Source organism: Rattus rattus, unplaced genomic scaffold (assembly GCF_011064425.1).
Source record: "Rattus rattus isolate New Zealand unplaced genomic scaffold, Rrattus_CSIRO_v1 PGA_scaffold_77, whole genome shotgun sequence".
NCBI lineage: Eukaryota > Metazoa > Chordata > Mammalia > Rodentia > Muridae > Rattus > Rattus rattus.
The window spans coordinates 272,226-298,960 of NW_022651194.1; the positions used below are offsets into that span (position 1 = coordinate 272,226).

The 26,735-nt window shown below is 39.1% G+C and overlaps 2 pseudogenes; both read right to left on the reverse strand.

The window, feature by feature from the left end:
• LOC116889746 overlaps positions 1-7,213 on the reverse strand; it is a 62,502-nt pseudogene extending 55,289 nt beyond the window's left edge.
• Positions 7,214-22,269: 15,056 nt separating this feature from the next.
• On the reverse strand, positions 22,270-22,898 carry LOC116889747 (annotated as a pseudogene).
• Positions 22,899-26,735: the final 3,837 nt, after the last annotated feature.

The window sequence follows — 26,735 nt, forward strand, 5'->3', positions numbered from 1 at the left end:
AATCCCACTAAATCCCTACCAAGTACTCACTGAGTTTTCCAATTGTACCAAGGATTTCTTTCTTTTTTATACCAAGACAGAAGGCCATCTTCCTTATCCCCATCTCTGATCTCTTCATCCTCTTTGTTCTCCCTCCCAAATGGCTGTTTACTCTGAATTAGAGGCCAATTAGTAAACCCTAGAGGTACTGAAGGAATATCTGAGATGCAGTTGCTGTCACAACAACACTTGTGACATCACAGAAGAAGATAGGGATCTCCAGGTTACAAGAGATTTTTCAGGGAGGGCCTAATGATGATGTCACTGAGACCTACCATAGCCTACCTGCTGAACAGATTTCCTTACATTGACCAGTTTTGGAGGTGCCCTTTCCAGGAGAGTCTCCTGTGACACAGTGGAAAACTTTACATGCTACATCTCTCTAAAGCTAGGGACTTCTCTCTGGTTCATTAGTGCTTACATGCTCTGAATGAAGAAAGTTAGTCAGGGGCTTGTCATGGGTAGAAAAGATCTAGGAACAAGGAGTGAAGGAGATTCTTCTGGAGACTAATTATATTCCCAGGTCCAATCCTGTGACATAATGTTCAATTCCCTAGGTTTTCTCTGTTTCACAGGTGCCAGTATTTTCCCAACAGACCTTTAATTGATTGAATATTGTGCTACATTTTCTGATTGTACATTCATTGACAGGGGACATTATATATGTTCCTGCATGTGTACTCAAAAATTTCATTTTTCCAATTCCATTTTTTTGCAATAAATTCGACAACAAACTTGGCCCAGCTATAGAGTGAATATAACAGTGGAAATATTGTGTACATACTTCAAATGATCAACTCCCAAATCCTTATTTTATCCAAAAATTACCAGACATCAATAAAGCAAAGGACCACATGGACTATACAATTCTGTTCTCTAGTCACATTTGATATCTGTACTACACTATCTATCTTCCTGTGTTCCCATTGCCAGACTTGAAGGTTTTAGATACTTTACCATGATACTTTCTTAAGCCAGAGTATAAGAAACAGGAGGATGGGCAGGGTGAAGAAAGCTTGAGGAACAGTGAAACCTCAACTTCAAGTACAGAAGGGAGTCTATTTATCATTGTCATTTGTAAATTCTACATTCCTGACCTAGTTCCGCAGAACCCATGTTAACATTCCACCTAAACAAATAGCTGTAGGAGGCACAAAATTATATATATATATATATATATATATATATATATATATATATATATATATCACCCACCCATTTAATAGATAAGATTGATGAAGCTAAGAAGAAGAAGTGCATTCTGCCAGAAAACGGATATAGATATGTTTTGAGAGACACAGCTAGAGACACAAGTCAAATACAAAGTGAATGCTAGTGGCAAACCAGTGAACTGAAAATGGACCTCTTGTTGGTAGATTTTGAGAAAGGCTAACAAGAGCTGAAGGGGTTTTCATCCCCATAAGAACAACAATGCTAATGATCAAAGCTTCTGGTACGAGACCAATATTGAAAGACTGAACTTGAACAGACCTATGGCTCCAACTGCATACGTGGCAGAGGATGGCCTTGTTGGGCACCAATTGAAGAAGAAGCCCTTGGTCCTACCTTGGTTTGACTCACAGTTAAGGATAATTTAAGGGACAGTAATGGGGGTTAAAGAAGAAGTGCAGAGGGACCCATTAGGGATCTTATGGGAGGAAACTCTTAAAGGAAATAATATTATAAATGTAAATATAGAAATATACATTAAAAAATTGTCAAAAATAAAAAAAATTATGAGAAAGAAAAGAAAAGAAAACTGCCAGCTAATCAGATCTATTGACACAGAAATCTAATGGGTCACTGTCAGGGAATGGTAGGCAGAGATATGATAGTGAAAAGATTGAGATGTCAAGTCTCAACTAGAAGCACTTCTTTCTCCCGGATATCAATGTCAGACACAAACTGCACAAAGATATCTAAATCCTGGATGAGTTTACTCTGAGCTAGGGACACAATACTTGTCCTTCCCTTCTTCCTTAGGTTCTTTTTCTTCTTGTCAAAAAGAATAAAGTCCATGCACTCTCAGGAAAACAACTGTGCCCTTCCCATCACATGGCTTTTGGAATGAAGAAATGAATGATATAAACTCTCTGACTTCCAGGAAGCAAAATAATGGGGAAGTCCAGATGCTTCTGAGAGGTACCCAGCTCCTGATTCCCTTATGTGGAAGGCTCAGATCAAGGCTATCTCTTAAGCGAACCCACTCAACAACTACTAAGGTCTCACAGAGCTTTACCATGGACCACGTATTTCTTCTTTTTTTATACCAAGACAGAAGGCCAGCTTCCTTCTCTCCATCTCTGATTTCTTCATCCTCTTCTTTTTTTTTTAGCTTTTTTTTCTTTTTTTAAATTTTATTTTATTTATTTTTTATTATTATTAACTTGAGTATTTCTTATATACATTTCGAGTGTTATTCCTTTCGGTTTCGAACAAACATCCTCCCCTCCCCTTCCTTATGGGTGTTCCCCTCCCAACCCTCCCCTTGCCCCTCTCCCCAACAGTCTAGTTCACCAGGGGTTCAGTCTTAACAGGACCCAGGGCTTCCCCTTCCACTGGTGCTCTTACTAGGATATTCATTTGCTACTTCATCCCTCTTCTTTACTCTCCCAAATGGCTATTTACTCTGAATTACAGATCAATTAGTAAACTCTAGAGGTACTGAAGGAATATCTAAGAGGCAGATGATGTCACAACAACACTTGTGATATCACAGAAGAAACTAGGGCTCTGCAAGATAAAGAGATTTTTCACAGAGGGTCTAATGATGATGTCTCTGAGAACTGCCATGGCCTACCTGCTGGACAGCTTTCCTTACATTGAATAGATTCAAGGGTGTGATTTGCAGGTGTGTCTCCTGTGACACAGTGGAAACCTTTATATACTACATCTCTCTAAGCCTAGAGACTTCTCTTTCCTGTATTAGTGTTTACATGGTCTGAATGGAGAAAGTTATTAAGGGGCTTGCCATGGGTAGACAACATAGGAATGGGTAGGAATATAGAATGGAGGAGATTCTTCTGGATCATAATTTTATAACCAGGTTAATGCCTGTGACATACAGTTCGATTTCCTAGGTTTTCTCTGTTTCTCAAAGGCAAGTATTTTCCTTAGAGAACTTCAATTGGATGAATACTGTATTAAATTTTTTTACATTAATTGAGAAGTCACATTTTATATATATATTCCTGAATGTATACATATATATATATATGTTTTCCAATTCAGTATTTTTGTAATGATTTTGACAACAATGGAGGCTAAGTCAAAGAGTGAATATAACAGTGTAAATACTCTGTACCTACTTCAAATGATAAACAACCAAATCCTTATTTTATCCAAAAATTACCAGAGATCAGTAAAGCAAAGTAAACCATGGACTATAGAATGTGGTTCTGTAGTCCCATTAGATAATCAGTTCTCTAATATCTACCTTCCTGTGTTTCCAGGCATAGACTTGAGGGATTTGGATGTTTTACCATGATTCTTTCTTCAGGACAGAAATAAGGTTCAGGACGATGGGCAGTGAGAAGAATAGCTTGAAGTCCCGTGAAATCTCAACTTCAATAGGTTCATAAGAACAGGAGTGAGATTATTGTCATTTGTGGATTCTACATTCTTGAACTAGTTGCGCAGAATCCATGCTAAAATTCTACCTAACCTCATTGCTGTAGGAGACACTATATATATATACATACACATACATACACACACACATATATATATACACACATACATACACACACACACACACACACACACACACACATATATATATATATATATATATATATATATATATATATATATAGTCACCAAAACTAGATATGATTGATGAAGCTATCGTACATGCTGGCGGATAGATCTTTCCTGAGAGACACAATAAAGCATATCAAATACAGAAGTGAATGCTAGTGGCAATCTAGTTTACTGACAACTGATCTGTTGTTGGCAGATTTTGAGAAAAGATTACAAATGCTGTGTAAGTGAGGGGTCTGAGCGTACGTGGAAGAGAATGTGGGGCAAAGGACGAGAAGAAGGATGCCAAGACAAGAGTCTGAACAAGGAGTCAATTTTATTTTTCTCCAAGACTGAATTTATACCATAACGGGGTAACAGAGGGAGGACGGAGCTAAGATACGTTTACACAGGGCAAGAACACAGGATTTGTTTGGTCACGGAACTGATGTTGTAAGGATGTTAGAGAGTTCACAGGTTTGTCATATTATTAATCAGCAGGACAACATTATCATATTATTATTTTTCTTGACCACCAGATTTGTATTAGTCTTCTGCAGCTGGCTGAGGATTTTCCATGAACCAAGTCATACTTAATTCTAACCATAATAATAACATCTACAATGGAGGGCTTCAAGGGCCCCTCCCTGCCCCATGTCTTTGGCACTTTATTGGTGAATATATCACTCTCTTATCCGTCATTGACTGTCCAGCTCAGCGAACGAAGGGTGAGAAATTTTGGTTTTTCAGCAAGGCATCAGGACAGTAGGCGAAAAGAATGTTGGCCTCATTTGACTGAAGGACAAAAATGTCATTGCCTGGACTGGGATGGAGATTTGTAGGAGAGCTTGACACTCATCAAAGCATTGTCGATAGTTAGCCTATGATAATATAATAGGTTTTGTGGCTATATTATCTCCCTGTTATTTAACAAGGCTGGTTAAATGATTAAATGTCCAAGGGCCAAAATATATAAGCAAAACACAAAGAGATAAATAGGTATCCCATGCATGTGAAAGAAGAAAGAAGCAAACCCCATGTCATTAAAGTACAGCATCAATATGTGAAAAATAAATAATGTGTTGATACATAGAAGAAAAAATAACATACTGTTTGACATTTTTTAAATTCTCAAAATAAATCAAATAGACAATACAATTTGTGTTCCTGCAACAATCATAATTGCATTAACCAAAAAGTCAAATCCTACGAAAGGTATTGCATTGTTGAAGAATACATATTTTAGCTGTCCTGGAGTGGGTGGTAGGCTTCTAATTCTTCTGGAAGTGGTGCAGTTCTTTGAGGAAGCATCTCCTCTCAGTGGAGTGCAGGCTGTAGATAAAGTCGTGTGTAACTTGTGCCATGTTCAGTGCCTCCCTGGGCTCCTTCTTTGGATCAGTGCCCAAAAGTGGGGCTGTAGGAATGCACTGTCTCTTTTAACAATTTTATAGTAAATATAATCTTCATATCAGCACCTGATTGAAACATTCTAAGACCCCAAGTATATCAATCCTGGTTCAGACCGTGGAGGTAAATTTAATATTTAGGGGATGCATCATCCCCTTGTTTTAGAATTAGGACCTTCAGAATGTGAATCTGGGACATGCATATTAGCAAGGATGGGTTATATTTTAAGTCAAAGAACACAGTGTCTTAGGTGATAAAATTCTTAAGAACAGCTGTAAGGGGCCAGGCAAGAATGCTAGGGGGTGGCCTGGTGAGAGCAGGTGGAACAACCAGATCAGGTGACAAATAGCATTCAGTCGCACAGCTAAATGAGCCAGCTTTCTTGGGGTGAAAAGGCCAGCCCATAATCGAGAGCAAGCTTTGTGCTGTGAAATAAAAAGGAGAGCAGAGGGGCAGCTGGTCTGTTACCGGCTGTCTTTCTGGAATTAGATTCTCCTCAGCTCTGCTCAGCCTCTTAGAGTCAGCTCAGTGGCTCTGCCTCTCAAGAGACCCAGCCTCTGAAGGACATGAGGCTTCCAGTCAGAATTAATAACAAAAGGATGGAGAGATGGCTAGGGACTGATTGCTATGTGACAAGTGGGTGATAAAATAATTGTATGGTTCGTCTGCTTTAGGGGGAAGTATCTTCCAGGCTGTAAGACATGCCTGATGACCTTGCACCAAAAGACCAGGAGAAAATAGCATTTGAGTATTGAAGGGGGGGTTTGCCCAGGGGGGTGTTATCTGACTGAAGCCTCAGGTATCAGAGAGTAAGCTATAGTTAGAGGCAACTGGTTTTAAGGACTCTTTCTGCCGCCATTCCTGAGGCAGGGATCACAATTGCGTTGGGTTTCCTGCCTCTTACAACCAATAAATAGATTACTAACACTGGAGTACTGATCTTTAATAGAAGTATAGCCCTCCCAGAACTGCAGTAGTAGCCCTTCAAAGAGCAGTCTCCCTGAATTAGAGGGCCATGGAAAAGAAAACATTGTTCCTGACCTTGGCCACAGGCTCCAGTTGGAGTTAGCTGAAGAGCCAATGCCAAGACTTTCTCCTCTTGCCATCCTAGAGAAAAGCTTGTATTGTCTAGCAAAACAAAGTTCCTCGCAGTCTGCTGCAGACTCTTTCTGAAACTATTTTAGGGACTACCCTGACCCCAAACCTGGGACATTTTGACCATAGGGTCAAGAACTGACTGCTGCAGGGATAGGATCAGAGGCACTGTCTATGTCAATGATGACTAACAAGGAAGGTGACTTAATGCTGAAGACCAACTCCTCACTTGCGATAGGGCCAGCAGATAAGGCAGGCTCCCTGGCAGAAAACAATTTCTCTCAAGCAAATTATTTCCAAGTTAAGCACCAAGAGGACCAAGTAAAACTTCTTGAGAAAGAAAGCAAACAGTTCCATGATTTCAAACACTATCATCAGTCCAAGTCCAAAAATGAAACAAAAGCCAAAAAAGACACTCGACAATACCATACAAAACAAACTAGACAAACAAGACCAAGAAAAAGCATTCTACAAACGAATTCCACAGATGCCTGTTACCTTCAGTACCTGGCCCAAAATGCAGCTTAACCTTAGCTGCTTCTGGGAGGAGGCAGACCATCTGATCCCACCTCCCAATGGGATTCTAGAGTGTCCCCTAGATTCCTTTCTCCTCCTAGAGCATCCTCTAGAGCCTATGGGCTGTGACAACTAGCAAGTTGACCTGTCACCGCCATAAGCCCCTTACAGGACTAATAGTGACCACCGAGTGCACTTTAAACCTTCTTCAGTGGGGACTCAAACCCTTCAGACAGCAGAGGCAGACAACACAACTCAACATGAAACAAAGATGAGACATGACACAGAGACATACAGAAAGTAACACAGAACACAAAACAGAGATTTGCTCGAGCTTACCTCTGATCTCTTCGCCAGTTGTGGTCTGGAGGGAGCACAGTTCCCTGTGATGCACCAAAATGTTGTAAGACCCCATAGTGGACCAATTCTGGAGTGCAACCATGGAGCACAGATTGACAAAGTGTCTGGTGCAGTAGCATGAGAGTATAAGGTTTTTAATCCACGTAGATGGGGTTGCTCATCCACACAAGGAGAGGCAAACTTGTACTGAAAAACACACAACTTTTATTCACTACAGAGGGTAGACTTCAGTAAAAGGGTTAGCCCATCCATTAAACAATCACTAACTCTGTACTATCTTTTGAATCAATTGTTCCCTCCTGGGGGAACTATGGACAAATATTTTTACAAAATCTAAGATTTTTTTCTTAAATTTTCACCCTATTCTTTGTGTCCTGCGTGACTCCCTGAGTCCTGTCACAAAAGATGACTGTAGAATGCTTGTCCCATCAATCAGAAAAAGCTCTGGGAAGGGGGTGTGGTTTGGAGCAAAAGCTCCAAAAGGGGCTTCCACAAACAAAGCTTACAAACAATGGGCAACCAGCCTATAAAGAGGGAAAGACTTTCTCCTCCAGGACACCTTCAAAGAGCCGCACCTTGGGTGCAATTTGTAAGTGAGAGCTCTGAGGGTGCTTGGAATAGAATTGGTGACAAGGGTCTCTAAGAATGACGTTAAAAGAAGAGTCTGATCAAGGCGACAATTTTATTTTCCTCCAAGGCTGAATTAATACCATAACAGAGGTAACAGAGGGAGGGGAGAAGTAAGAAACCTTTACTCAGGCCAAAGATACAATATTGGTGTGGTTAGGGAATCAGCTGATGTTGACATAATATCAGAAATGTCACAGGTTTGTCATATTATTAGTCAGGAGGACAAGTTTAAAATATTATTATTTTTCTTTACCACCAAATGTGTTTTAGTATTTTGCAGCTGGGTGGGGATTTTCCATGAAAATAGTCATACATAATTCTAACCATAATAATAACATCAACAATGGAGGACCTCAAGGCCATTGCTCCAAACAGAACTGAAGGGGCTTTCAACTCCATAAGAAAAACAATGCCAAATAACCAGAGATTTATTTTACTAACCCAATATTCTGTGCATGGACAGACCTATGGCTCCAACTGCATATGTAGCAAAGGATGGCCTTGTTGTGCATCAACGGAAGGAGAATCCCTTCATCCTACCTGGGTTTGACTCCCAGTTCAAGGGAATGTCAAAGGCAGTAAGGAGGTTAGAAGAAGGGTAGGGAGATTAGTTAGGGCTCTTATTGAGGAAACTGGGAAAAGAAAATAACATTTGAAATGTAAGTATAGAAATATTCAACAAATTATAAATAAAATTTGCTAAAATGAAAAAATGGAAAAATAAAAAAAAAAAAACTGCTAGCTAATCTCACCTATTGACTCAGAAATCTCAAGGTCACTGCTGAGGAACAATCAGAGTAATACTAGGGGAAAGACTGAGATGAAATCTCAACTTGAAGCACTTCTCTCCCAGAATATCAGTGTCAGATACAAACTGCACTATAAAGGTTCCAAAGCCTGGAGGTTTACTCTGAGCTGAGGACACAAAATACTTGTCCATCCTTTCTTCCTTAGGACCTTTTCTGTGACAAAAGAATAAAGGTCATGGGCTCTCAAGGAAACAACTGTGCCCTTCCCAACCTTGGCTTTTGGAATAAAGAAATGAATGATATAAACTCTCTGACATCCAGGAAGCATAATAATGGGGAAGTCCAGATGCTTCTGAGGAGGCTCCCAGCTCCTGATTTCCTTTGTGGAAGGCTCAGATCCAGGGCTGTCTCTTCAGGGAACCCACTAAACCCCTACGCCGAGCTCTCCAATGGACCAATGTTTCTTCTTTTATACCAAGACAGAAGGCATCTTCCTTCTCTCCATCTCTGATATCTTCATCTTCCTTGTTCTCACTCACAAATGGCTGTTTTCTCTGCATTAGAGGCCAAATAGTAAACACTATAGTTACTAAAGGAACATCTAAGAGGCAGTTGCTGACAGCACAACACTTGTGATATCATGAAAGAAGCTAGGGCTCTCCAGGTTACAAGAGATGTTTCAGGGAGGGTCTAATGGTGATATCACTGAGAATTGCCATAGCCTACCTGCTGAACAGCTTTCCTTACATTGACCAGTTTCAAGAGTGCCTTTTCCAGGAGTGTCTCTTGTGACACAGTGGAAAGCTTTACGTACTCATCTCTCTAAAGCTAGAGACTTCTCTTTGCTTCATTAGTGGTTCATGCTCTGAATGGAGAAAGTTAGTCAGGGGCGTGGCATGAGTAGAGATGATTTAGGAACATGGATGGGAGGAGATACTTCTAGATAATATTTTTATTCCCAGGTTTATTCCTGTGACATACAGTTCAATTTTCTAGGTTTTCTCTGTTTCCCAACGGGCAGTATTTTCCCTATAGACCATTAATTTATTGAATATTGTATTATACAAATGTGATCATGTTCTAGTTTTCTTCTCTTGATTAGTGCTGAAAAAAGGTTATACCCAATACTGTATTAGAACAAATTATTACATAGTACACCTAAAGAAAACAAATTACTCCCAAGGCCAACGTAACCTCATCAGTAAGCAATTTGAATTTATAGAGAAATGGTTAAGTATTGTATTATTTATCTTTTAAAGTACTCTTATAAGAATCTTTAAAAAAAAAACAGAAATCTAAACACCTGTATAAAATTGTCATATTTGATTTAAATGATCAGAATGCACATCTGTGATTGGCAATCCTTATTAAATCCTATCAGGAAGCTGAGGGTAAAACTCAGTCAGAAATCAGCCATCAACAGTCCAGCCTCTGTGGCAGTCACACCATTAGCCTGTGCCGCCATTTATCTTGATCCTTGATGTTAAAGGGACCCAGCCTTTCCGACCTTCAAATTGTTCCATAAACTGTTTTTTACATCAGAGTCAGTAGTGAAAACATCTTAGCCAGCTTCATGAACAATTATATTTTTCCAAATGCTTTTTAAGGGTGGTGGTAGTAGCTGACCATTCTACATTTCCTCGGGCAATGATGGAAGCACTGATCTGCCCCAGAGGTAATCCCTAAAAGACCTCAACCACTGTTATTGCAAATGCCAATGGCGCTGCCCTCTGAGTGGTGGGAAGCTCCATGAGGATTTTCATGCACTTCTTAGATTAAGAGAGATATGAATGCAATAACCAAGCGACCGACACTCTGCATGAAGTCCTCATTGGGTTCATGACTCACCAAGGTCCAACGAGACTGTGCTGAAGAGTGTGCCGTCCCCAGGAGTTCTAAAGCTCTGTGCCACTCCTACTTCACAGGCCTTGGCAATATTCCATGTCAGAACCAAATTTGAACCATGCTTTTACCCTGGATAGAATTTCAAATACTATCCTGTGAAGGGAGAGTGGTCACCCTTAAATTGTCCTTGACTTTAATGGAATTGCTTTACCTTTCTTTCCATTTAGGTTGATGTTTGGTACCGGCTTCTTATCCATTGCTTCTATTATGTTTCTGCATAGGACTGGTATCCCTGATCGTTCTCATGCTTTTAACATGAAAGGGGGATGGAATATTTTCGCAAGCTTTTTCAGCATCTAATGAGATTATAATGTGAGTTTTTTTCTTTCAGTTTCATTATATAGTGGATTATATTGATGGATTTTCAGAAATTGAACCATCCCTGCCTCCCACTAGAAATTAATAATTACACAGCATAACCTACAGAAGGGATCTCACATTCACACGCATACTCTAACAGCTCCCCATAAAAACAAAAACAAAAACATGCAAACAAAAAAACCATGCACCCTAAAGAACAGACCTAATACTCACATACACACTCAAACATCCCAACCGAAAAAACCAAAACCAAAAAACATGCAAGCAAAAAAACTCTGCTCCCACAACATCAAAATAGCATCAACTAACTATGACTTCTCCTTAATACCTTTAAGCATTAATGGCCTCTACTCAATAGTAAAAGGACACAGGCTAACACAATGGATTTAAAGACAGGATCCATCCTTCTGTTGCACTCAAGAAACACAATCCAGCAACCGAGATAGACACAACCTCAGACTAAGGGGTTGGAAAGGTATCCAAGCAAATAGACACAAGAAATAAGATGGTGTAGCCATTCTAACATTCAGCAAATCAGACTTTCTACAAAAAGTAATCAAAAGAGCTGGTGAAGGACTCTTCATATGCATCCGAGGAAAAATACACGAAAATGTCATCTCGATTCTGGATGTCTATATGCCAAAGACAAAAGCAGCAACATTGGTGAGAGAAATATTGCTGAAGCTTAAATATCACATCGAACCTCACACATTAATAGTGGGGGACATCAATGTCCCACTCTCACCAAGAGCAGGCCATTGAGACAGAAACTAAGGGAAAAATGATGTAGCTAACATGTGGTTCAATTAAATTGACCTCACTGATTTCTACAGAATATTTCACACAAACACAAAAGTACACATTCCCTTTTCAGTACCTCATGGAACCTTATCCTAAACTGACCATGTTCTCCAACTCTAAACAAGCCACAACAGATACAGAAAGACTGTGCTAACCATTGGATCTTTTCAGATCACCACGGATTAAAACTGGACTTCAACAATAAGAAAAAGTCTATAAACTCATTGAAATTCAATAGCTCGCAACTGAAGAACCACCAGTTCAGAGAAGATATGAAAAACAAAATGAGTTCCTAGAACTTAATGAAAATGAAGGCACACTCAAACTTAAGGGATGTAAGGCGGTACTGAGGAACATGCATATGCTTCATAAAAACCGGAGAGACCCACTAGCAACTCCCAGCACACCCTTAATCTCTAAAATAAAAAGAAGCAAATACATATTAAAGGAGGAGACAGCAAGAAATGATCAGACTCGGGGTGAAACGATCCATCAGAAACAAAGCGAATACAAAGATCAAAAAAACAAGAGCTGCTTCCTTGGGAACATCCACCCGACAGACAAACCCTCAGACAGATAATGTAATAGGTGGAGAGACAGCATCCAAATAACAAAATCAGAAATGAACAGGGAACTGTATCAATGGACACTGATGAAAGTCACAGAATCGTTAGGTCTCACTTCAAAAACCTGATGTCTCCAAAATTAGAAGCTCTGAATGAAATGGATGATTGTGTAGACTGATTACACTGACCACAGGAAAATTCAGGTAAGATAAACTATGTAAATAGCACTACAACACTTAATGAGACACAAACAGTAATTAAGTTTCCCCACTGAAAGAGCCCTAGGACCAGATTGTTTGAGCACAGACTCCTACCAAATTTTCAAAGAATTCTCAACCTACTCCAAAAAACAGAAACAGGAGGAAAATCGCCAAACTTATTCCGTGACAGCACAGTCACCCTGACACCTAAATCACAAACGACTCAACAAAGAAAGAATTTCGGACGAATTTCCCTTAACAACATTGGTGGAAAAAATACTAGGTAAAATGCTCGAAAATAATATCCAAGGGCATATCAAAACCGCCATTCATTGCTATCATATAGACTTCCTCCTGAGGCTGCAGGAGTGGATCAATCTATGAAAACCCATCAAAGTTATCCACCATATAAGCAAACTGAACTGAAAAAAAAATTCTACCCTCAGCATTTCCCATTAACTTGTGAGCTCCACTTGGAGTTAACTTTGTGGATGTCGCATACCATGCAGTATATTTATATGTATGTGTATGTATATACATATATAAAATATTGTTATAATAAATTAATATATTAAATTGTTATATAATAACATTATAATAATATAATTAATATTAATATACTATATTAACATATTAAATTGTTATATATCAACATTATGATAATATACAATGAATATTAATATACTATATTAATATATTAAATTATATTATTATAATAAATATAGATATATTATATTAATACATTAAATTATTTTATATTAATATCATGGTAAAATATAATTGATATTAATATATTATGTTAGTATATTAAATTATTATATAGTAATAATACTATACTTCTCTTACCCTCTTCTACCTCTCTACCTAACCCACCTGAACCCTCCAGTATCAACTTTCCCCTCTTGCTCCCTGTCATAGGCTCTAGCATTTACTGAACAGTTAAATTGGACAGAAGGTTCATATGCGATCTTCTTAATCCATGATAAAGGTCTAGTAAGGGGCAACTTCCTTTGAGGAAGCAGATAAATATAAGGATACAAATAACATTTGCTGTGGGAAGATCAAATCCGAATAATGACTTTGCATATCTATCCAGTGGATTCTGACAAAATGGGGAATATTCTTCCTAAAGACCCAGCTATACTACTCCTGGCCTTATATCTGAAAAGACCTCTCCCATACCGCAAGGACATGTGCTCCATAAGGTTCCTAACTGCTTTCTTCATAATGAGCAGAAAATAGAAATAATCCAGATGCTCCTCAACCAAGAATGGCTACCGAAAATGTGGATCATTTGCACAATGAAATACTGTGCAGCTATGAAAAATAAGGACATTTTGAAGCTTTAGTCAAGTAGATGGAATGAGAAAGTACTGTTCTGAATGGGGTAACTAAAATCCAAAATAACTTGTACATGCTCACTTAAAAGAGGGTATTAGCCATAAAGTACAGAATTCACACACTATGATCTATGGAACCAAAGAGGCTAAACATGAAGAAAGACCCAAGAAAAATGCTTGAATTTCACTCAGAAGGAGGAATAAAACAATGAGAGGAGGCAGATGGAAGGAAAGGATTGGGTGGCTGAGGGGATGGGAAGGGAAATGGGGTTTGAGAATCATTTCTTGGGAGAGACGAGCAAGAGGGCCAAGAGAATAAACAGAAATCAGTGACTGTCCAGGGTGGGTGCTATCTCTATGATTTGCCTGCAATCTGCAATGGTGAGGCTACCCTGGCGTCCATGAGGGTGACTTTAGCTGAGACTCATAGCAGTGGGGATACGGATACTGAAATGGTTACTTTCCGTAGCCACGGAGGACCAAAGGTGGAAAGATAAGAACACAAAGCCACCCCCAAAATTTTGACCCAGAAATTGCCCTCTCTATAAGAGACACAGGGACAGAGATGGAAGAGGAAATGTGGGAATGGCCAAAGGATAAGTGGCCGGATATGAGACTTATCCTATGGGCAAACCTCAAACACTGACATTATTAATGGTCCTTTCTTGTGTTTGCAGTCAGGATGGTAGCATTATTGTCCTCTGCAAGACTACACCGAGCAGCCGACTGATACAGATGCACAGGCACAGGGCTTGATATCAGACAGAGCTCAGTAAGTCTCACTGAAGAGCTGAAGGAAGGACTGAGAGAGACAGAGGAGAAAATGGTCTTCACGTGGAGTCACTAAACCCGTTGCCTATCTGTGGATCCTGTTCTCCTACCTGGTCTGCGTTTTCAGGACCTGGTGGGAGACAATGAATCTAGTCCTGCAGAGACTTGATGTGCCAGGGAAGAGGGTGCACCCAGAGGGGTCCTCCACTCCCTCAGAGAAGAAGGGGGGAGGATAGGAGGAGGGAATGTAAAAGGTTGGTGCCTGGAGGAGTGTGGTGACAGTGCAGCATTCAGAATGTTACCTGGTGAATATATACAACCATTCTAGCAAGGGGCGAAGGCATGCCATCATGGGGACGGGGCATGACATCATGGGGGTGGGGCAGGACATCATAGGGGTGGGGCATGACATCATAGGGTTGGGGGAATGACAGCATAGTGGTCGCGGCATGATACATTGAAGCTTAAGAGAAAATAGATGAAACTAGGAAAAAAAATCAGCCCAAGAGGGAACTGAGACCTAGAGACACAAACATGGCAGGCGTTTACCTATGCATGGTATCGGCTGTGAGACAAATCATATTTTATCTACAATCCACAAATGCAGAGAAGACACAGGAAAGGAGAAGGCCCGTGAGGGGAAAGCATCGACCTCTCTGAAAGGAAAACTGGAACAGATTCTGTGAGTGAGTGAGGGCGACTGAGGACAGGAGCAGAGGGTCAGCGGGGAAGATGGAGGGATAGCGCGGTGCAGAGAGAACCGGCCAGAAATAGGGGACATACGGGTTAATGCAGAAACTCGATGGAAGCACTGGTTAATTCATGGTGTCTAGAGGGCCACGTTCCTGAGAATTTAATCTGACAGAGAATGCAGAGTACGAACCTGCAATCCTTTGAAATCGAACAAGTAGGACGTCAGGGGTGGGGATGGGGCACATTCAGTGGAGTCGATTTCTGAGGAGGTAAAATAGAGATCCCTGAACAACAGACCGATGCTGGGACAGAGATTATAAAGATATAGCAAATGAGGACTTCCTGGTACCTTAAACCTGCAACTGATGTAAATGCACAGGAAAACCTCTTCCTGCTCTCCAAGGTTTGTTTAGCCCTTGTTCACCCTGAGTAAAATATATGCACACAACCATAGCGTGTCCCTGAATACCTTCTAACAGAGCTGTGACACTGAAATCCTTGGAAGACACCAAAATTCACTTGCAGGCAGACCAATATTCTGCTGACTGACTGTTTCCTGGTCCACTTCATCCTTTCACACCTGTTGTGCACGTGGACACTCTAGGAAGGAGACAAGAGATGAGTGTGTGTGTGTGTGTGTGTTTGTGTGTGTGTATGTGTGTTTGTGTGTGTGTGTCTCTGTCTGTGTCTGTGTGTGTGTCTGTATATTGGTTATCGTCTGTGTGTCTGTGTTTGTGTATATGTATATGTGTGTGTGTGTCTGTGTGTGTGTCTGTATCTGTTTATGTGTCTCTCTGTGTGTGTATACAAGTGTGTGTCTGTGTGTTTGTGTATTTGCATGTGTGTCTGTGTCTGTGTGTTTGTGTCTGTCTGTGTCTCTCTGTGTGTATGTCTGTTTGTCTAACTGTCTATGTCTCTTTGTGTGTGTCTCTGTGTAACTGTGTGTGTGTGTGTGTGCATATGTGTCTGTGTGTGTGTGTGTTTGTGTGTTTTTGTCATGCATAAGCTAACCATCCTCACACAGACTGTCTGGATTGCTTTTCTTTTTAGAAGGTTGGTGAATCTTTCTCTTATCCTAAAAGACCACACTGGTTCTCAACTCTCTCTGTGAAGCCATGACAGGTTGAGTGATTTTCATGTGTGAGGTGTCTGTCCTATTGAAACTTGCTTTCCAGGATAGAATATCACTTGAAAAACCCATCTCAACATTTACTATCCTTATTCCGTGATCGCTCGAGGGGATTATTCCATTATTATTATTATTATTATTATTATTATTATTATTATTATTATTATTATTTTATTATTCCAGTATTATGCCTTTATATTGTTATCTGCGTTGTTACAAGTGTGCTAAAGTTCATTGATGGCAGGAAGAAAGATTTTGTTTCATGTGGGTCCCATTGGATGGCCATGTTTTTGTTCTTGGAACTGAAAGGTTTATTTGCATGCTCCCAAGAGCAAATACAAGCAAGTACAGAAAGTTCCTTGGTCTTTTACATGAGAGTGACACCCTCATATAGTCCTCTGATCTACTTGAGAAACAGAATTTAGATGGGCAATGAAATGTATGGTGACCAAAAGACCAAGTTAGGGAGAAATAAGACAGTTTTACAACAATTTTCAGGCTTTGGGGATTGGTAGACATTACATAACCGTCTTTTTATTCATAGCAAGAATAGTCAAAATTATTAATAGTAGGCAGAAAATGTTAACAACATATGTATGCTGGCTAATTTAAATTCCTATATTTCATCTCTGGAACATTATATATTCTCTTTCAGGTTCTCCTTGAAATTCTTTGAAGAAGTGAAAACTGGTATGTGTTTATCTGTTCACATTCATAAAGCATGGCTGTTGCTCTAGTGATTGACAGACGACCTGACTGTCAAGAGACAAACTGACTTTCTTGCCAAAAAAATAAATCTTCACCTTCATGGAGGCAGTTTCATTCTTAGGTGCAGAAGTTTAAAATCCCCTGAGAATGCTTCCTACAGCTACCATTTCCTGTATATTGTAATATCCTAGGGAATGGGTTTACTCTTTGCATTTTGTTTCAAGTCTTAAGATCTACAAGAAAATTTTGACTGCGTGTACTATTTGGACATGTTGCCTTTTTTCTTTCCTATAGATGGATTCTGGGTTGTAGACTCTCAGTCATATTCTGATCCATCTCTCACAGCAGGGGCTGCAAATGAGATGAGTCTTCATCAGGAATAAAGGAAAGAAGACAGGTAAGGTAATAGATGACTCCCTGATGTATTTATCCCCTCTGAGATGACTCCTGTAATCAACCTGTATATCTAAACTTTAACTTTGAAACAAAGTTTCAAACACTCACATTGAGTTTAAGCCTTTGTACTTTTCATTGTGTAAGTATTTGCAATAAAGAGAGCTTTATAAGTCATAAAGTTGTGTGATGTGTGTAACTCATTTAATAAATACATTTGTATAACTTAAAAGAATATATAAATGGTTTTCCTTCATGTTGAATGTAATGAAAACAGTGTCTCTTCTAACAATATATGTAGTAATTTTGGCCTCTATAAAATTTAATATGTTCATATCTTGCCTAAACATCCACCACAATTACTTATGGGATACTTCCTATACTTACTCAGTGTTTTTTCCTAAATATTGACTTTAAAATGCATTTAGCAGAATAGATATTGAGGAGGATGGAAGGAGGGAGGAAACTGAATGGGAGTGGAGGTAGAGAAGGGAGTGGGTAGGAGGAATTAGGTATAGGGAAAGCTGGAAAAAGAGAATGGAAATCACAGTTGTGGGGTGTGCATCTCTAGGAAGTGCCAGAGACCTGGGAAAGATGAATCCCCAGGGTGTCTATAGGGGTGAATCTAGCAGTGGGGATACAGATCCTTAATTGGCCACTTCTGTAGCCAGGCATGACTCCCAGTGATGTGACAAGGACAAAACCCCACCCACAAAACCTTCAATCTAAAATGAACACAGCCTACAAGACCTACAGAGACAAAGATAGATAGAGCAGACATGGAAGGAACATCCAACCAATGGTTAGCACAGATTGAGACCTACCCCGTGGACAATCACTGATCGCTGACACTATTAAAGATACTCTATCCTGCTTGCAGACAGAATCCTAGCTAACTGTCCTCTGAGTGACTCCACCCAACAGCTGAGAGAAACAATTGTAAAGATTCACCACCAAACATTAACTGGAGCTTGGAGAGTCTTTAAAAAATTGGTGAAGAATCGAGGCCCAGATGATATGAGGGACACCACAGGAAGACCAATAGTGTCAACTCACAGTGACTCGTGGGGTCTGCCAAAGACTGAACCACCAATCAGAGAGTGAACGTGGACTGAACCTGAGCCCCCAGGACATAGGTAGGAAATATGTAGCTTTGTCTTTTTACAGGTTCCCCCGACAATGGGTGTTGCCATCCCATGAAGATGGAGCACTGATTTTGGGATGGAAAGTGAGTAAATAAATAAATGAATTTAAAGACACAGATATCCCATCTACAGAAAACATGTTTTGGGAAAGCCCAATTCTAGCTGTTCAATTCCCGCATGAAGACAAAGCCTGTGGAGTGCCTATATCCTTAGAGACCATAATCCTTTTCATTCTGTTCTTCCATCAGAGTCCCCAAGCTCCTCCCGTGGTTTGACTAGTTGTTTTCTGCATCTGTCTGAGTGAGTGGCTTAGTGGAGTCTCTGAGAGGGAAGCCAGGCTAGACTCCTGTCTGCAAACATAGCAGAGTGTCATTAATAGTGTCAGGGATCGGTGCTGATCCATGGGGTGGGTCTCAATCTGCACTAACCATTGGTTGACCATTCCTCACTCTCTGCTCTATGCAAGGACCCTGCATTTCTGGTGGTCAGAATAAATTTTGGGTCAAAAGTTGGTGTCTCTATCATTCCATTTGGGTTGCTCTCTGGCTACAGGAGCAGGCCTCTTCAGGTTCATATCACTGAGGCTGTGAGTCTCAGCTAAGGAAACACCCATTGATTCATGGGCATCTCTTACCCCAGCTCTCTGCCTCTTTCTGGATATGACCTCTACTTCCCCACCCCTATCCATCTAGGCTTCTTGTCTGGACTCAGTAGCAAAGAATGTGATTAGCATCACAGAGACTGGATATGCATCATGAGGGGATAACCTTGTGGGGTCCCAACCTCCTCTGAGGAGAAAGGGCTGGGAGAAAGATTGTGAGAAGGGTGAACTGGAGGGGGGCAGTGTGCAGCATGTAAAGTGAATAAATAAACAAATAACTATGAAAATAACTAAGTCTACTTGAAGGTAAGAAGCAATTGTGTGTGTGTGTGTGTGTCTGCGTGAGTATATATATATATATATATATATATGAAGGTAAGGGACATTTGTGTGTTTAATATTAAATTATCACATTTGAGAAAACAGTGGTCTATGCAGAAGACAGGTCAGCTTAAGCACTATATTTACAAAAATGGCATTTGCTGAAGATGCAGAAATGATTCGGAGATCAATAGCTCTATCTATTCTTCTTGAGAACCCGCGGCCAATCCCCAGCTCCCATGTGACAGCTCACAAGTGGCTATAATTTCAGCACCATGGATCTCACACACTCTTCAAATTCCTGGGCACTAGGCATGCACATGGTGCACACGTATACAAGGAGGTAAAACCCTTACATATGTACAACAAAAAGTACAAAAACAGAAGAGCAGTTCCAGGCTGACATAATTTGATTTATGTGAATATTCAAAGTGATAATCACAGTCAAATAAATATTGTATTGATCCATAATACAATCAAAGCCAGAAAGAGTTAACAATCACCTGTGTCACTTAAAATCTTTATTTAAAAATTGCAATAAAAATTTGCAGTAATAAAAATTAAATTTTATTAATATATAAATTAATAAACAGTAGTATTCTCATATATAGCTGAAAAATAATACTTTTTCCACATATTTGTTTAGCTTTTATAAAGATTGCAGTTTGTGGCTAGATTGTTGTTGGATTTTGTAGGTGTTCATTTCCAGGTATTAACCCATAAAATATCTAAACTCATGCAGAATACATTACAGGAACTGAGGATCTCTTCTGTTGAATCCAGGAAAGTTGCTGTCTGTTTTCTTCTTGTTTGATCATTTTTCTCTATGTATATATGAACAAGGATATTCATGTTCTGGGATTCTTCCGGTTTTGTCAAGCTGATAGCTGATAAGTGGAGAATATATAATTTTTGTAGATTATTTTTGGAACTATTTCTTGATGTCTGCGCTATCATCGTTGTATATTTCAAATGCATGTCCAAATGAATAGGTATTCAGGGACTAAACATTCCTTAGCTACTGTTGTTTTGTCTTTTTAAAAGAAGAAATCAGAAAGGGACGGGGGTTGAGGTAAGGGACTCTGAGGGGGAAAACAGGAAGGAGGGCAGCATTTGAGACATAAATAAATTAATAAAATGAATAAATACAAAAAATAAAGCAGAAGTCAAAATATACAGAAAAATCAGATTTAATTGATAGGAAACAGTACTCTTTTATATCATACCCCACTCTTGAATTTTATATTCCATTATCCATCTAATAACTGATTCTCAAAAATTAGATAATTGAAAAAATTAACATATTACAAGAACCACAGTAGGTTGACCAAATCATAAAAGCAATGTTTGTACTACTGTACACTTTCTATGTTCTATGCCCATATCCAATCCAGAAATCCATTGACACTTAATTATTACGTATTGTACGTTATTCTATTCTGTAATAATTCATTACTATTTTCATCTTCTGTGATCAGACCTTTGAAGAGAAATAATTACTTTGCTAGAATGTCTCTGAATTTGGATTTGCCTAGTGTTTTTTCTCTTTTAGGTTGAGATTGTATGTACTTGGCGCAGATACCAAAAAGTGTTTCCTGCTTTCTTTGTCTCAGTTCAGCATTAGGTGGACGCCTGGCATCTTAATAACACCCAATTAAGGAGCAATGAAATTATTTAAAATTATTTTCCTTTTGTAGTTAAAATATTTTAATGTATTTTTCTACTGGATTTCCTTTTAAAGTAAGAGAAGTTTTAGAAGAATTACTTGAAGACTATGACAAGACTATGTGTCTCTTCAAAACTTTAGGCTTTGTTTTTAGTTTCTCGGTCATTTTTTTTTCCAACACTTTGGCCTTAATGGTCCTTACTGCTTGTAAGTAGACTCAAAACAATGAGTCTGAGGAGAATATAATCATTGTCTTAATGTTTGGGTGACTCATGCCTAAAACAATACTCTAGCTTTAGTGTCACTCTAATTTATATTTTAAAGTCTTCCATATTGTCTGCACACCTAAATGGAATTCTATTTTCCTTTCATTATACACATAAAGCCCCAATATTCTAATTTTATTTTATTTTATTTTATTGCAGAATAATAACCAGAATCTAATTATCTGACACTAGCTGACCTTTTATGTTAGTCTTCTGTCACTTGTAAACCCACTTATTTTCCTGTATAATGTGTGCATACATGCATATGTGTGTTTGTGTGTGTGTATATGTGTGTGTGTGTGTGTGTGTGTTTTTCTGAAACTATGATGTTGATTTTGAGAATCACCTGGCTGAAATTCTTTTCCACCACCCTGTTAGAAATCATAAAAGGGAGGAAAGATTACTCCTGTTCCAAAATAATAGGCCCTGGGTGCCCAAATCTGACATGTGGACTGACCTAATCGTACACAAAGCAGAGGCTAACAATTCACTGCCCTGAGAAATACTTAGGAGTTCCAGTCCAGTGAAATGAATTTACATGTACTGAGGAATATGGAATTGTAGCATAATGAGCTGAGATCACTTGGAAGTAATTTCTTGGAAGATCTACAAGTAGCTAAGAATGGATACAGAGAACTATCAAGGCCCCTGAGACATTAGCATGTGTTTTAAACTCTGCCCAGATCAAAATCTTTAAGTACTGGTCTAATCTACTAAAGTTATTTAGTAGCAAGCATACTTTACCACTCTTTACAATTAAGAATGGTGGTGAATGTAGAGAACATTCTAAAACAAAGTTATGTTTGTTAAAGTTTGTTTCAAGACAGCCAGAAAGAGCACAGTAGTTTTGTTTTCTTTCTTTCACAGACTATGCACCTTTTTGAAAGAGCACTTTGGGATCCTCAATTACCTATTCATTATCAGAACTTTCTTTAGACCCAGAGTTTTTCTCAGTGCTGACTTGACTTGGTTACTTAGGCTTTAGATGATGGTGTTCAGCATGGATGTCACTGCTGTATAGACCAAGAGATTATCAACTCCCGATGGGTGGTTAGATTTGGGCCTCAAGTAGTTTTGTCCCAACTCTACAAGGCAACCCATTCCCCATGAAATAATTGCCAAATGGACACATACCCCAGGACTCATTTGGGTTGCATAGTGAAGCTGGGCCATACAGTGGGCAAAGGCCATGGCTGCCAATAGGCAGCCCTCAGTTATACCAAAAAGTGTGAAGAAAAACATCTGTGTGGTACATCCCTCCTGAGAGAGCCCTTATCTCACTTACAAGGCTCTCCACATCTTGCGTATGACCAAGCACATGTAGCCATTTTCCAGGATACATAAGTTCACCAGAAAGAAGTACATGGGGGTGTGTAGAGATGGACTGGTGCAGGTAGCGAAGGCAATGAGAGCAGAATGAGGGTGAGCAGGAGGAAGTATTCTCCAGGGACCTCAGAGAACTTGGCAATTGCAAAGCATTTGACAGATAAGCCCTTCTCCTGCCACATAGAGCAATTGACACAATTGACACTCATCTCCACAAACACAGAACAGTAAGCAATTAGTAGGATTTTTGCAGATGAGAGATATTAATTTTTTAGTATTTTAGAGCCTCAGTTACATCAGAGTCAAACTCTTTGTCTGCAGTCACAAAAATCAAAGCGTAGAAAAGATTTTTTTCTCACATAATTTCATTCCTAATACTTTTTCTCTTAACACCAGGGGATTTTTCAAAGTGTGCTAAGCATTGAGCCAAGTGTCAAAATACTTACAATAGAAGGTGGAAACATGTAGTCCTGGCGCTAATGAAGCTCAGGCACAAGATTTACCTTGGGTTTAAGTTCAGTTTCACATGCTGTATAAGCTATCATTCAAACGAAGGAAAAGGAAACCTTGAGTGTATCTCGATTTTTACCCATTCTTACCATTAACTAGTTATCAATTTATACAGAAAAACTGATCAACTCACTCATCTCTATGCTTTCCTGATGCCACAGGTATAGTCTCTCCAACCACCTGTGTGTCTGTGTGTTGGCCCAGATTATTCTCTGAGTGCAATTATGAATATTCAAACCCACACAATAAAGGTATCATTTCCTCAAGACTCGTCATTTTTGAAGATAAAGTCATATCAAATAATCATTGGATAAATAAATGATTACTGGTTTACATACATAAATTTAAAGCCAGGGAATATCTAGATGTCTGCACAATAATGACGTGGTCAGAGATGCATCTGAGCCATGAAAGAGAAGAAGGATCAACCAAACAGGATCATAACCCTTCATGCTGCATCCTTCAATATGGCAGCTGTTATCTGTAACTTAATAGTTCCTGTCTCTTTATAGAACATGTTTTCTTAGTGAAATTATCACTGCATAGGCATTAAGTTTCTGTTTTCTTAATATTATTCATGATATTCTATCTATCCGACTATTGGTTTAAATAAAGAAAAAAGAGAAAAAAGAGGTGTTGCCTTGATATGTAGTCCAATCTAACCTGAAATTCCTAATTCTTCTCCCTCAGTCTCTTTAATATTAGTATTCTAAGAGCAAGACATGGTGCCTGTCTTGATAGAAATTTCTTCCTATTCTTTCATCTCAACATCTTAGAATTCCACCATATTGCCTGTATTTCTGTACACATAGTATTCTTACTCTTCATTCCTATTTGTTCACTTTTGCATATGGCACCTGCTGTGTGCTTGCTTGGTTACTTACATGGAAAACTGTTCAGTTCCAGCACAGCCTTGTCTGTTTTCAAATATTATCCTTCTCTTCTGTCTATAGTTACACTCTGTTTTTCACAATGTAACTGATAAAGTAGCTGTTAGCACTGTGGTGGTGACTACTTCTCATCTTGTTCACATTGTAGCCTTATATGGAGACTGAGTATGGACTGCAAAGTTCTAATCATTATGTTTACCATCCTTACCAATCCATGAGCTCTCATGTAACGAGAAGCTCCAGTGTTAAGTTTACTGTAGCTCCTTAGTGATTCTGCCTGTCCCTTCTCATTATATCTTCTGAAGTTCAGTCTCATGTCCTTCAAATATGGGAGATGAGGCAAACTAATTTTTCTCACAGTCTGATAAGTTTCCCCTTCAAATGAGATGACCTTTCCTGTTTTGTTGGGTGTATATGCCTTTCCTGAAGTTTGGGTTTTCTTGCCAAAAATACAGCACTTTTTCCTGACAAGGGTAGAATAGGAGATATCACCAGCCTGTTAGGCTCTCTCTCTATTCACTTGATATAATGAAATGTCAGAGATATGTGAGTAGATCAGCACATGGTTGATCCACAAATCAAATGTGAGTTTCAGTATTTCTAAATTATAAATAAACATGTTACCTATGTTTACAAATACCGTATGACACACACACACACACACACACACATACACACACACATGCACACACATACACATGTATGCCACATACACATGTTTGCCTATATATTCATGCAGAAACACAGACACAGAGAAACACAGTAGAGAAAGAGCACATGGAGATTGTACATGAATTAAAATATTAGTATAAACAACAATGCAGGGTAACAGTATTTCTTTACATCCCTTTTCACCATTTGGTCACTTATAAATGCAGCTATGAAAAAAATGTATTCCATACGAGTTTGCTTCTGTGTGAATTAAGTTAATTTCCCTAATCACTTAAGTTGATCTGGTGTTGAATGCTTGTCAGCTACATGGATCATGAGCATGTGTGCATGTCTACCCGCAAACATTTCAGATTTACCTTTGTGTACACTCTGTTTTGGGGAATTTCTCATCATCATACATAATTTTAATTTCTATTCACTAATTCATCACTAGATTAATTTTCTATTGGGGATAATGTAAAACAGTGCTCCCCAAACAACAACAAAAATGCAAAACAATACAAAGTTTTCTCATAGGGGAGGATGACATAGTCAGGTATACTAGCTCATTAGATCTATTAGATTAGATCTGCAACCATTCATGAAAAATTTATAAAAATCTAAGTGTAGAGAGCATAGGACAGACTTAAAGCTCTGACAATTATGAAGCAGGAGTTCTGTTGTACATATTGACCTCTCACTGGACTCTGCTCTTGTAGAAAAATTGCTGGAATGCAGAGGATTCTATTGTGATCCATTTCACACTTATTTTGATGTACTGTAAATATTTCTCCCTATTAAATTAAAACAAACAAACAAACAAAAACAAATAAACAACCTTCCCACAGCCAGCACAGAAAATGACTACATTTTTTAATTTGAAATATTTTTAAAGCAACTTCTTTTCATTAGTAGTTTCGATATTTTTATATGTAGCTCTCTACTTAGAGAGTAAGGTCTTGCCTCCCTCAGTTAAATTTCCAGAAAATCAACTCAAGAACAAGAATGTTATATTTACATTTAAATTTGTACAATAAAAATGATTCGCGAGAAATCCTGAGGCCGCAGGCCAGATCGATATATCTGTGCACCTCAGCTCACATTCCTGGTGCAAGGAGAAATTGAACAGTGCCTCTGGACACTGGGATATAGGAACAGTCAGCCACCGGTACCCATGGTTCTGCTCTGTACCCAGGACAGCACTGAATGGCCAAAGAGTTCCCTGTACCCAAATCCCATGGGGGAGAGTGCTGGACCCTCAGGAGTGTAGATACTCCTGAGAAGTCAGGGGAGAATACCCACCTCCCCACAGTACAGACCCAAGAGGGTATTGCACAGTGCCAACTTTGCCCATGGAGGGCAAGAACATACAGGAGCAATCAGGGGCAGTATCCTTTGATTCCTGCTTGTGCCTAGAGCTGGAAAAAGGTCTACAGGAGTGCCTGCACACATGAAATCAGAACACCTTTTCCCAGGAAAGGCTGAAAGTAAACAGGAAAACAGTTCTACAACAGTAATGACACAGAGGCCTACAGCAGGGTCAAGTCACTCTCAGAAGCAGCATGACAAGCAAACACCAGAGACAACACAATGACTAGGGGCAAACGTAGAAACATAAGCAACAGAAACCAATACTACTTGGCATCAACAGAGCCCAGTTATCCCTCCAAAGAAAATACTGGATATTTAAACACACCAAAAAAGCAAGATTTAGATTTAAAATCACAATTGTTGATAATGATGGAGGAATTTAAGAGAAACCTAAAGAATTCCCTTAGAAAAATGCAGGAAAACACAATTGAACAAGTAGAAGCCCTTAGAGAGGAAACACAATAATCCATGAAAGTATTACAGGAAACATGTCCAAACACTTGGGCGACTTGAAAATAGAAATAGAAAGAATAAAGGAAGCACAAAGTTGTCAAATATGGAGATAGAAAAACAAAGGAAGAGACAAGGAGCCGTAGATTCAAGAATCACCAACAGAATGCAAGA